Source organism: Lissotriton helveticus, chromosome 4_1, assembly GCF_964261635.1.
Source record: "Lissotriton helveticus chromosome 4_1, aLisHel1.1, whole genome shotgun sequence".
NCBI lineage: Eukaryota > Metazoa > Chordata > Amphibia > Caudata > Salamandridae > Lissotriton > Lissotriton helveticus.
Window position 1 is genome coordinate 33,043,926 of NC_136063.1, and position 11,238 is coordinate 33,055,163.

Below are 11,238 nucleotides of genomic sequence, written 5' to 3' on the forward strand. Positions count from 1 at the left end.
CTACTATACTCTTCAATAACATCAAGAGACTTTTTTAACACCTGCCAGAAACATGAGGCAATGTAACTTTCCTTTTGAACTTACACAGTGCCTCCATCAAGTCTCCAGACTATGGAGATGACACTGTTACATCTAGAGCGTTTCCTTTTCTCCATCGTATGCTCTGCGTGTTGTTTTATAATTATCTCCAGCACGACGAGCGACCACGCTCAATATGCGAGCCACTTCTCTTGTTAAAAAACTGATGGAACACACAGCGGTGCATGCGCGACTGAGCGGTGCTTGTTTACACAACCGAGGGCACGCCTCTATCCTTCTGCGCATGCCCCAGGTACTGACCGCATCGTGGTGCGCATGCGCGCTGTATCAGACGCTCGCAGATTGTCATCGCAAATCGAATAGCAGCTGTCTGACATTACGGACAATTGCTCCAATCAGAGCGGGTATAAAACCACGCGCCTCGCCTCTCTTCGTCGCCTCCCCTTCCGCTTCGCATTCAGCCGAGAGGTACCGACGGAGAGGTAAGTAGGAGCGTCGCGCTGTGCCCAAACTGTTGTAGGAGCTTTGTTTAATCACTTAGCTTTGAATAGTTTTACCTGCTCCTGCAAGAACAATAATTTACAATTGATTTTATGAGTAAGGACTTGCAATGTGCCCAATATTGCAATTAAGCCTTAGATGCAGACATTGGCTATGTTTGTTTTTCACAGCCTAAAACCTTAAACTGTATTGTGAATTAGATACACCACAGTACATTTCCATGTGACAATTGTCACTAGTGAAGAATATGTTTTCACAGAGGATCTTTTCAGTCAGTCAAGTTTTTATATTAGTTCCAATCAACCAGCCTTCCTTTACTCTCCATGGGACTTAGGATCATTGTGGGCAATCTAACAACCAGTTTTCTGTATGCACAAACTCTTTAAAACATAGTTTTGACTCAGGACACTATTCTAGCCCTCTGAGTCACTTAGGCTTACATGTTTATATATGTTTTTTGTGCTTAGAGCGGGGCCTCATTCTCCGAGCCGTTGCCGGGTGAGGTGAGGTTTGACTCCCACATACTGCTGGGTAAGTCGTGTTTACTTTACTTTTTGTTAAATTACATTTAGCAGTGTCTATGGTTTACTTTTCTTGCAACCTAAATAATATTCATTGGCTGTTCTAATAGGGACTAGCCTCGCTGAGCCTCTTTATGGTCCTTATGACATTTTTTAGCTTACATTGTTTAATGAACACAAAATAGTTTTTTCCTTTTCTGTTTCTTTTACAGGAGTGTATCCTCCATCAAGATATTTGCACAAGGGGATACGGTAGGATGGTCAATGTGACCACACCAGTAGTTTGACAGTCCTTGAGGATTCTTGGCCTGTCTTCTCCACTTTATAGAAAAACATTAGCGTGTTTCTATGCAGTAGCAACAGCTTATCTATATGGCCCTGAAGAATGCCGGTGTAGTTACACCAATTGGCAGAAACATGTTGGCCGCTTTCACAACATAGCTAAGCAAACAGTGATTTTTTCACACTGTTCTACACCTGTTTTTAACCTGACGTCCTGTCCTGGTGAATATCAATAAAGAATTTTTTTTGCCTGGAACGCCATTTTAAACATCACTTATTCACTTTTTCGTTTGCACTGCACATGACCAGTACCATTCAGTGGCATGGACACTTTCACCGTTTGAACCAGAACTGTGGGTTGTATGGCCAATTCATCTGGGCCTTGACGCACTACCCTGGTTCTAGTTGTCCTCTATGACGAGGCTCCGCCAAGTGGGTGGTCGGATAGGATATCGACTACACAGCTAGTGTCGTGTGACCACTTGGACTGGTCTTGTGCAATCCAACAGTGTGGTATCTCAATAGGGACCTTACAGACTCAGCCTCTTGTCTCATAGACCCTCCAATTCTTCTTGTTAGTTCCTAATTTTATAGGGCGCCAGGCCCAAATGTGATTTATGTGCTCAAGTGATTTATGTGCTAATGCTTTTGGGTGCTATGAAATGTATTGTGTGTAGGATGTTTTGCGCACCCTGTTTGATACCTCTAGATGTGGTTGATGCATAGGAGGTAGTTTTACCTATTTAGGTTTCTGTTAGGGAGATTATACTTCCCTGTGTGATTTATGCCCCTAGTATAATTTTTATTTAGGTGGTTAGGGTCTAGTGTATTTTGACTTGTGGGATACTGTGCGTAATGGAGGTCATGTCACAGACTGTTGCAAAGTACAGTGATTGCCAGTGTTTACTGGTTGTACGTTCTATGACCTATTTTACTTGTATGTTTATGATCTAGTTACTTTTACCAAGTTCCCTTTGTGATGTTCTGGCAGTGGCCCATGTGGCCCTGTCATGTGTAAATAATCCCTTGTAAATATTGCCTAGTGCCAGTTGGCACCATGTACATAATGTGATTATTATTCCAATGTGTTTTGAGAAGACAAAGGCTATTTTTGATATAAACTTGTGTGGAGTTCCTTTGGTTGTGTGCCTGGGATGTTGTTGCTGGTGGGTGTGTGCACAAATACTTTACACATTGCCTCCGGGATAAGCCTTACTGCTCGTGCCACGCTAACAAGGGGGTGAGCAGGGGCTATCTTTGGCGTGTAACTCCCTTGCCCTGACGAGAGTGGTGGTTTCTGCCTGGCTTTGGCGCAAGCCTCAGCAAAGCAGAAATCCCATTTCTAACAATGACCAACATCTCTCTTACGACAGACAAAGAGTTCCGATCATTGGGGTCAAAGTGATACATCTTTTAATCACCTGTCATGGTTTACTTTTGATGGCAATGGTGATGATAAGGTAGCCAGAGAAATACACTCTGAGGGGTTGATTCACAAACATTGCTTTTTTAGTAAATCTACACTTTGGTGTACATTTACTGCTTTTTGATATTCACAAACTGCATTTTTGTAGTAATTTACACTTTTTTTAGCAATTCCAGCACTATACATGGCCATCCACTGGTACTGTAACCTCCATTGTTATTTATGGGAGAGTGTTGCAGTATAGTGGTTGTCCCTGTGTAGTGATGGACTTACTACAAATGTATCAGTTACTACAAACATGTAGTTACTGAACGTACTACTGGTTTTTTTGTAGTAACTTACAGAATACAGAAAAGTTGTACATTTTGTTAAACTCAAATGTATAAGTTACTGTTGTGAATTGTGCCTGAGGAGCAGGTGTAATCAGAGGTTTAAGCACTGGTGTTTAACTGATTCTCCCCTGGGAATCCTGAAGTCAGAGAAGCCTCATGTTGCTACCTTTTTAGGCTGTGGGGTACACTTCTCTAGAGTGCTGTCCACCATTAACTTTCATAGCAGGCAGGGCTTGTATCCTTGCAATACAAATCTGCAGTCATTGCAGAAAGAATTTTGTCTTAGATGTTTTCCTTGCCTGGTAAGGGGAGACAGAAAGTAAGCCAATCCGGACCCTATACTGCACTGGTGTACATCATCTTTCTTGGTCATAAAGAGTCCTAAAAAAGTATTGGGCAGGATAGTAAGTATGTATCCCTATACCATGTCTCTTGCAGAGGTCTGTAATGAAATTATTCCTCTACCAAATTCTGGATGATCCCTGCATGATCAGCTCCTGCCAGGCAAAATAACAGAAACCTTTCCTGGGCTGGCACCAATGGCTGATGAGCAGGTAAACTAGGCCCCAATAGCAGGCCAAATCCATTGAGACTGAACATCAGGCAGAAGAAGAAGTGTTGCTGGGAATCTTCTGCCAGTAGGCATGGCAGCCAAATGCTAAGGAAGGAATATGGTTGTGCTACCCACATAGTCCTCTGGATCCTAGAGCATAATGTAAGAAAAAGCAAAAACACAGAGTCCCACAGATTTTCGCCCAGAGACCTACACCATTTTGGCCTATTCCAAGCATAAGTCTTTAAAAGAGACACCTTTTCTTAGGGTTCATTGTTGAAGAACCTGATCAGCAAAATGAAAATGAAACACACATTATTAATAATCTCATCTATACTTGAGACGTGTCCTTCTGCCATTGACAAATGAATGCTTAATCATAACTTTATACCTAATTTCTCCCATCTAATAATCAAAATTATTCTGATGGTGAACCACAAAATTCGCTAAATAAACCTGTGCTTATTACTCTAGTAGCCTTGCACAGAAGCAGTCAAGTTCAACTTACAGGTGATGTGTAAAGTATGTATTCAGTACTACAACAGTAATAAAGTGAAAACACATCTCAACAAAAATCCCAAAGAAATTTACAAAAAATAGTGTAAATTGTAATAAATAAAATGAAATCTAAACACTGAAAATGTAATAAGTAGAACTATAGATATGACTTGAATTAGGAAATAGTGCCAAATAAGCACAAAGCATCAACTGCAGTTATCTGGTTGGGTAAGACTGGGTCAACGTCAAAATTAAGGCTAACAATAATGGAGCGCGGGTGGCATAAAAGGACCAGGTTGTTCCTGGTCCAAGAGTTACCTTAGGAATAGGAAAAAATTCAGAGAAAGTAAAATCTTCAGAGTTGGAAGGCACCAGACTTGATCCAAAGACGATCATAGACGATGGAAAGCGCCTGGACAAATTTTCTGTGAAACTGTTGATGATGGTAGAAAAATCTCAGAGACCAAAAGTCAAGATTTCATGCAGAGGAGGTTGTCTTTGTCAATGGGGTGCAGCTTGACGTTGGGCACAGTGAAGTTTTCTACCTTTGGTCTTAGAAGTTTTTCTTCAGCTCAGATTTGCTCAGCAGGTCAAGGTTGTGAACTGTAGCCAAAGAGGGCTCAAGGAGGCCAGATACAGTCATCAAGAGGTCCAGCTGAACGGCATTTGTTGTTGTGGGGAAGAATGTAGTGGGAGCTGCAGCAAAGTCAATCCTACCAGAGATGCACCCTCTGCAGATTGGCTTGCAGGTGGGCACTGGTCCCACACTGGTTCTAAGAGCAGAAATTTGTAGAAAGGTTTTTAAGTCCCTGTTTGTCAAGCTAAGCATATGGAGTACACTCTAACACCAATCCAAGCGCCTATGACCTGGGGTCACCACTTGATGGTGACATAGGCCAGCATCAAGTCCCAGGACAGGTTGGTAGCTCAAATGTGAATTTGCCTTCAGAAATTAAAAGATAAGAGGTGTTAGGCAAAACAGGAACAGTTGGTTTAATTAAATGCAGCGGCCGAGAGAACAGCAATAGAATTGGGGTCTGAAGACTGTCAAAGTACATTTTTTTTCCCATTGTTTTATACATTCCTCGAATCATCATAAAACAATTTGTACATTCTTTTAGAGAAAGAAATCCGGGCCTAGTCACGGGCTCATGAATTCTGATTTCGTAATAAGGAACACAGGTGGGTCTTGACCTTGCCTGGACACAATGTGGGCAAGAGTGGTAATGTGTCCATATGTCAGGCATGGGAAGCATGTGTTCACCACTTGTATTGTATTGTTCATGCAGTGTTCTGGTTGGCTGGGTGTTCCTAATTTCATGTGGCTTTTAACTTTATGATGCTTTGGGAATGCGCTCTTCTTCGGCCAAATGTATTTTATTGGGTCCTATCTCTTGGGACCATTGTGGTGTAACTGCCTATCTGTGGTACCAATCTGGGTTATCCCTGTTCTTACATTTGTCCACAGGCTATGTGTCACCCCTCCTGAGATCTGCCGATCAGTTGTTTCAAGCCTAGGTTGCAGGGCCTGCCTTACCGCGTATTTCTGACTCAGGGTTGATGGGGAGGTCATATCGAGTGGATTTGACAGGAGTGATGCAAATTTGTTGTAATGCCTACATATATAATGGCGTACCTCCACATCATATTTCCCAATATTACCATGTCCAATTGGAGCTTGACTTCAGTGAAGTTTCATAGGAGTTCAGCCAATTGTCCCTTAGATTCACTTCTGTGCTCTGGGGCTCACAGAAAGCAGGTCTAGTCTCCCTTCAGGATCTTCAGACATCAGTGAAGTCCTTCTTTTCATCTTCACAGGTCCAGGAGGGTTCTGTGCAGGGTTCTGGTGCCACATTTAGGCCTAGTGCCTGCCTTTAGGTGAGGTAAACTACTGGGCACCCCCTAACCCTTAGGGCTAAAAGTTTCCAGAGGTGAGCCTAATGACTTTTGCAACACTTGCTGTGTATTTTACTGAACACTATCCCACAGGTCCACTTTGTACCTAATTCCAACATGTCAGAACCTTTCTTCTTCTGGACATAGCTCCCATTGCCCACCCCAATGTGTAGCTATGATAATGGCACCTCTTCCTTTTGGTAACTACAAATCAGTTCTGGGATATTTTCCCCTCACCTGCTTTGGAGAAAAGCTTGTTATGAAGACAAAAGGCATGTAAGCCTAGATATGAGCTACTTATACCAGTGACAGGATAGATATTCTTTTATGCCCAGGAAGGGGCTTGGCAAAGCCCCCAGGACCTCCTACTCAGGTAGAAAAACATCTCCCCACACCCAGGCCCTTCGTCAACACATCTCACTATAGGGGGGTGTTGGAAAGTAGGTTATTGGTAAGGGCAAATGTAGATTTGCCACTGGCAATAAGGCCACTAACACATGATAGGACTCAGCATAGGTCTTAGAAAATTATTCCTATGCTTAACCCTTGGTAGCTTGGTTGTGAGCAGGCAGGCTTAACTTCAAAGACAGGTAAGGAAAGCATTTAAAAAACACCAATTCAGTAAATATTTAAGACACAACACATAATGAAAATCCAATACCAATTTATTTTTATCTTTCAAATGACACCAAAACAACAAACATTTAATGTAGGGAAACAGAGATATGCATTTTCAAAGATTTAGCAAAATATAGCACTTAGAAGATTATAGCACCATAATGGAATACCTGCACTTGATAGACTGGGTCAAAGTCAAATTGTCGGGCCTACCACGATGGTTCTCTGGGCTGCTACAACTCACAGCAGGTCCCTGTCTCAGGTTCTACCTTTACTACTTAGAAACGTTTCTGGAGCTTTTATCCCCGAGGTCCCTCGAAGCTCAAAGACAGTCCGGATTTGGTGAGGGTGCGCCGGATTGCCTTTCGACTAACTCCCGGAGCTGACTTATGGTTTGCCGGCATCATATTTCTTTTAGTCCCAGTCAAACTCTGGAAGTTCGATCGAATGAGCGTTTAGCCGGACAAACCTGGGTGGCTTGGTCGGCTCTCGGTTGAAGGCAGGCTGCCTGGCTGGCCAGTTTTAGTCGGTCCATCTATGGAGTTTTTTTCCAAATATGCTTCATATGTCTCTAAACTTCTTTAACTTCTTCCTGTAGTTCCTCAAGGGATTCCAAAGTGTCTCAGACTCGCTCCAATGGTCTGGAAGCTTCACAATGGTCTTTGAAAGATGAGGATTTCGGTTCCCACAATCCACTGGTTCAAAACCCTACAAATCCACTGGTGTTCTCCACGGTGCGGATTTAGGTGGTGATGTTATAGATGAGCTCTTTTAACCTGTAGCTTTCAAGGAGTCCACTCTTTAGTTATTTTTCAGCAAAATAATCCACAGGGCTGTAGTTTCAGATGGTGCAGTTTTCAGAGATTAAGAAATCTTTGCACAGCAATCTTCTCAGCTTGGCAATGTATTGCTTCAGTAAGTTTCAAGCAGCAGATCTGGAGGGCTCTGCCCCTCTCAGATACTTATTCCAAGTTTTCTGGGTCAGGCAGGAGGTCACTGAAAGATCTGACCACATCCTGTAGAGTGTGGCGAATCACTGATATCGAGAGACAGAAAATCGACCTACAGAAATATCAATGCAAAAATATCAAAGTCAAGAATATCAACATCCTATCTACTTTATGGTAAGTACAAAAATATCGAAAAAATAATATCAATGTCAAAAATATCGTTGTTAAAAATATTGTTTTTTTAAAGTAACAAAAATAATGTAAAATAGAGTAAAACATATCATTAAACTAAAATTAGTTAAAACTATTTTAAAATGTTTAAAAATTATAACTAATATATACTGTAAACATAAATTAAACACGTAAATTTAATATATATTATATACGTGCTTAATATTAATTTTCAATAATTATTTTAATAACGTATACAAACAATAATATAAATACACATTAAATACATATATAATATTCCAAAATTATAATTATTTTTAATATTTCTTAAATTAATTATATACTACATTAACTAAAATAATAGAAAAATTTTAGGGTGCAGAGGGGATAAAATTACAAAATCCAAACAGTGCAACAGAAGGGAAAGTGTTGGATAGCGTAATTGTAAAAAATACTATTCTCACTCCAGTGAGTGAAACATTAGGTAAAGTGTTGGATAGCGTAGGGGTAAAAATTACTAGTCGCACTCCAGTGAGTACAACAGTAGGAAAAGTGTTCAATAACTTAGTGGTTAACATTACTATTCCCACACCAGTGAGTGTAACAATAGGGAAAGTGTTGGATAGTGTAGGCGTAAACATTACTATTCACACTCCAACCCATTTAATTTAATTATTCATTAATCAATTATTACAATGTAATTACCATGTATTAATTAATTAAGAATACATTAATTAACAATAACAATAAATAAATACATAAATTATAATTAATATAATTATACATTTATCAATTAATACAAATTAACTACCAATTAGTAATTAAATGGCAATAAATGAATAATCATTAAAAATAAATAAAACATATTAATTAATTAAATATGATTAAATTACTTCCCACCCTATTCCCTATAAACACACAACCCGCTCTGATACTAAATCGCAAAATGTACTTTAAGAAAATGTATTAATTTCTGAACATTTAACACATATATTTAAGAATAATTAAAACACAGTAAAAAAAATGTTAAACACATACATATGAAATACATACTAAAATACATAACACTAATATGAATATCGATATTATTAACAACGATATTTTTGCTAACGATATTACCTACTTCGATATTACTTACTTCGATATAAACAAAACCGATATTACGTAATTCAACACCTTGACAGTGGAGCAAATTCCTCTGCGGTGCTGGCATTCTAATGATTGGGCGGGGTTCGGACGGCCCGCGGCTGTCATCCGCACACACCCACTGTCACGTGGGACAGCCGGGGGCCGTCCGCAGCATCGAAGGGGTTAAGGTCAATATTCTGGTCACCGCTATTCTGGACTTCAATATGCTGTCCCTACAATATTTAAAAATCAATATTAGTGTAGATCGATAATAAAAAAATTATATTATGACTGCATGCCGAGTGTGGCATTATTTTGTCCCAGAGTGCACCAAATCTTCGAAATCCATGACGGCTGATTTTCCAGCAAGGAGGTAAGAGCTGGCTAAACACACCCCTAGGATGGCTAATTAACTTAGACTCTCCCTAATGCATCTGCTCATACTTTCCTTAATCCTACCGTCTGCCTCAGGTGGAAAGTTTAGAGTTGTAAATTACACTGTTCTCTGCTCTCCACTTTGAAGGACATAGTTTACAGCTTCTCCCCCTGGCCTGGCATTCCTATGGAACAGCACACTGCCCTGCCAGCCGAGCTGGTTGACCCCAGGGGCTCTTCATCACCTCTTCAAGGCAGCCAGTCTAATCCACTTAACTCTGACCAATCAGGGCAGACCATTGGAATGCTGACTCTAGACTTACAAACAAGAAAGTCTTATAACTTCTTGTATACTCCATTCTTGGACTCCCTGGACGAAACTCTGGGATCGCTCATGAGCCATTATTCCACTTTCACCTTCCTCGGTGATTTTAATCTCCATTTGGAATCCTGCACAGACTCCCACACCTCTAATTTCCTACACTCACTTGAGATTTTCGGCCTTTCTCAACGGGTCTCCCACCCTACCCACCCGGCCGGGCACACGCTGGACGGCATCTGTACAAACTTGGCTTCTCTAGATGTCTCTCCCCCGTTACCACAAATATGGACAGACCACTGTTTTATTCCTTTTTCTATCAAGGCCAAACCCCTATTGTTACCGCACACCAAATGCCCTCCCACCCCCTTCCCTACCAACTGGAAGAAAGTGGCCGAGCGCATCAAGCTTAACCCCCAGCTCCCTGTCCCCCCTCCTCCTATCGTCGGAGAGGCATCACAAGACTCTAAAAACTTTCATTTGTGGATGGACAGAGTGGTCTCTGCCAACTCCAACTCCACCAATCAAAAATCTGTTCAATGCAAAAGGAAGCCCAATGCCCCCTGGTACACCCAGGCCCTCACCGACTGTCACTTAAAGTGCAGGGTCCTTGAAAGAGAGTGGAGGAAAACTTACGATCCCACTTCTAGATCCATATACATCCAGCAGAGGAAACAATACCTCTCCAACATAAAAAAGCCAAAAAGGTATTCTTTACCTCAGCTATAGAGGAAGCCAAACAGAAACAACATACTATTTTTAATATAGTAAAGTCCTTCACCCACCCAAAGGCACTGGCACTTGAAATCCCCCCATCACAAACCCTCTGTGACCAAATAGCAGAGTTCTTCATTGAAAAAATCAACAACATTCATAAGGATTTCCCCCCCCCACCAATTCATATACAAGATACCGACACTACTATACCTTTTCTGAGTAACTTCACAACAGTTTCCCTGGCACAAACACAAAAGGCTATTATGACCTGTAGATCGGGAGCCCCCACTGATTCTTGCCCCCCGATTATTCTACACCACCTCATTGAGGTCGTCAACCCGTCAATCAATGCCATTGTTAACGAATCCCTCAACTCAGGCATTGTCCCCGCTCAATGGAAGAAGGCCATAGTTAAGCCCCTCATGAAAAAACAAAATAAATCCCCAACTGATCTATCCAACATGCGCCCAATCTCCCTACTCCCAGCCCTTGGCAAAATCACCGAGCAGTTAGTTCACGAGGAACTAAAAATTAATTTTTGTGGAAAATAATCGCATCTTGCACCCACAGCAATCTGGCTTCCGCCCGGGCCATTCCACAGAAACCGCACTGATCGAACTTTCGGATACCATTAAGTTCTTGCAGGATGAGGGAAGACAGGCTGTTCTCATCCTGCTCGACTTAACCGCAGCCTTCAACACCATCTCACATGCCATTCTCATTAACAGAATGCGTGAGATTGGTGTGTCGGGTACTGCTTTGGCCTGGATAACATCATTCCTATCCGATCGATCACAAACGGTTTCCTTAGGCCCCTTTCTTTCTGGCGAAAGACCCACCATATCAGGTGTACCCCAAGGGTCCATACTGAGTCCTCTCTTTTTTAATATATATATGGCCCCCCTCCTCACG